The 2352-nt window shown below is 47.2% G+C and overlaps 1 long non-coding RNA gene across 1 annotated transcript; it reads left to right on the top strand.

Annotated features, from left to right (window-relative positions):
• The first annotated feature begins 803 nt into the window (after positions 1-803).
• On the top strand, positions 804-1692 carry LOC141594458 (uncharacterized). The gene is made up of 3 exons (XR_012522215.1): positions 804-888; positions 973-1305; positions 1405-1692. It is a non-coding gene; the product is annotated as an uncharacterized LOC141594458 (long non-coding RNA).
• Positions 1693-2352: the final 660 nt, after the last annotated feature.

Genomic DNA, 2352 nt, shown 5'->3' with positions numbered 1-2352 from the left:
TGTACTGCTGAGCAGAGGGTCCGCTTGTGGCTTTGGTGGTTTCTGTCTTCGATCTACCTCGGAGACAAGGGAGAGAGGCTGTTGACGAAGCTTCTTCCCTTCCTTTCTGACTTGAGTTCCCTAGGGCGTTGGGACTGGGTCACTGCTGGTTTTGCGGTCCTCATCCGCTTCATGAGGGCCATGGTTCGCCAGAGTTGATGGAGAAGGGGACTTTTCCTGGTCTTGTCATCGCCCTGGACTCTCTTTGGAGGTATGAACCTTCATTTGGATTAAAATCAATTCTTTTCTTTATCAAATTACGAAAGATCGTCATTGACTATCTCGCTTTGCAGGCGTGGGCGTACTCCTACTTTCCGAGCCTCTCGCCCAAGAGGACGGAGCCGCTGGAGAAGGCCTATCCCGTCGTGAGGGATTGGGTGATGTGCAGGACGAGGAGCAAGCGTTCCTCTCACGGTGTCTACCGGCGGGACGTGAACGCTCTTCAGCTGGACAGCGTGAGCATCTCACTTATATTCATTTTGCTTCTACATTGCTTTTAATCGATCATAAGAATGATTCCTTGTTTGTCTTGTCTCAGTGGGTGCCCAGGCCTTAGACGGAGTACGCTGGAGCGCCTCCTTTTGTGGCTGAGGTCCTTCGACCTAGGAGCTCGAGCCGGCTGCTGTTGAGGACGTCGATGGGTCCTGTGTGGTACTTGGGCGAGCGCTTGGCTCGTCAGTGCTCTCGGGATGTGTTGACGGTTCCCATCGACCCTCCTAGGATGATGTTCAGGAGCCTTCGAGGCCGAGAGGAGGCCGACTTGGTGGCGTTGGTGGTGACACCCTCCTTCTTCCTGGCGAGGACTACTCGGCGTTCCTCTACAGGAGGTTGGCGTACTGGCCGGTTGTGGTGAGCATCTTTACTCTCCTTTATTCTTGATTTTGAGAATATGATGAAAGATCATCGATTAATGAAAAACATTTGACTTTGCAGGAGGTTGAGGCGGCGGGCAACGAGCCCCCGGAGTACCCCGAGACCCTCGAGTACACTGATGCGACCGGGAGGACGACGATCTCCGAGCTGCGTGACTATGACGTGGCTGTGACGGATGCTGGCCTGGACGATTGGCAGCATCTGATTCGGAGGGTGAGCCTCTAATTCGCATAATTTTCGTGTAAGAACACATTTGGTTGAACTTATTCAATTATTGAGAACTTCTTTTTGAAAATGCATGTTGCGCCGTCTCGGTTTGTGGCGTTATGGAGGGTGGCCAACCGGTTGCGAGCTACTGCCGTCGAGGCACTTGTCGGCGGTCGAGGTCGTCAGGTATGAACCTTGTGTCTATTTCATTTTTGAATTTTGATTTTCAAACTCCTTTTGTAATTGCTTGAAATGATTGACATGAGCCAATTTTGTTGTTTGCAGGGGGACCGTGAGCTGGAGCGAGAGTTGGCTCAGTCTCGGGAGGAGACAACTCGCTTGTTGAGGGAGCTCGAGGTTCGCGACGCCGAGGTTGCTGCTCTCGCGGCAAGAGTTGCGGAGCTGGAGGGCAACCGGCAGTAGTTTTGTTTTGTTGTTGTTTGTTTCTTGCACATTTGTACATTCTGGACCTTCATTTTGAACATTTTGGATTTTGCTTGGGGCTCGAGCCCCTAGTTTATTGTACATTTCCCTTTTTTGTTGTATATATGATGGCCTGAGTGCCTTTGCTGCTGGGTTGCGTTGCTTGTATCTGCAGGTTAGCTTTGAACAGGTTTGGTAGATGACGGTTTATGCCGTCATGTTGCCGAAATTTACATAGAAATCACGTAGAACATACATTTGTATATACACATGGCCTGAATTAGCGCAAAACGAATGACTCAAAGGATGCAAAAATGCAAAAAAGAGTGCCAAAAATGTAAAAATTTTGCCGGAAATGACCGGACGGTAGGGAGGGTTACCCCTAAAAAAAGAAAAAAATAGAAACCTATAAGTTAGAAATGAAAAGATTAAAAAGAAATGAAAGAAATATCTAAATGAAATAAATTTTGAAATGAATTAAATTACAATGAAAATTATTTCCTAAAATAATGAATTAAAATGAAAATTATTTCCTAAAATGAAAATGTTGATGTCGCCTCGAAATGCGTGCCCGCGGAATTAGGAAATATGGAATATGGCAATTTTCTGTATTTACCAAAATAATAACCCGTAGGAATAGGAAATTATTGGTCGAGGAATTTAGGAAAGATCCACGCGGAAATTCACAGAGAACAACGCTAAGGAAGAGGCGCAGCATGAGCTGCATCCCTTTGAAGAGGCGCAGCAGGTGCTGCGCCTGTTCCCAGGTGTGTCTGTTATGGCAGATTTTTGGAAACAGAATTTAGTATA

The sequence above is a fragment of the Silene latifolia genome, chromosome 8 (genome assembly GCF_048544455.1).
Source record: "Silene latifolia isolate original U9 population chromosome 8, ASM4854445v1, whole genome shotgun sequence".
In the NCBI taxonomy this organism is placed as follows: Eukaryota; Viridiplantae; Streptophyta; class Magnoliopsida; order Caryophyllales; family Caryophyllaceae; genus Silene; species Silene latifolia.
This window is presented reverse-complemented; position numbering and strand designations above follow the sequence as displayed.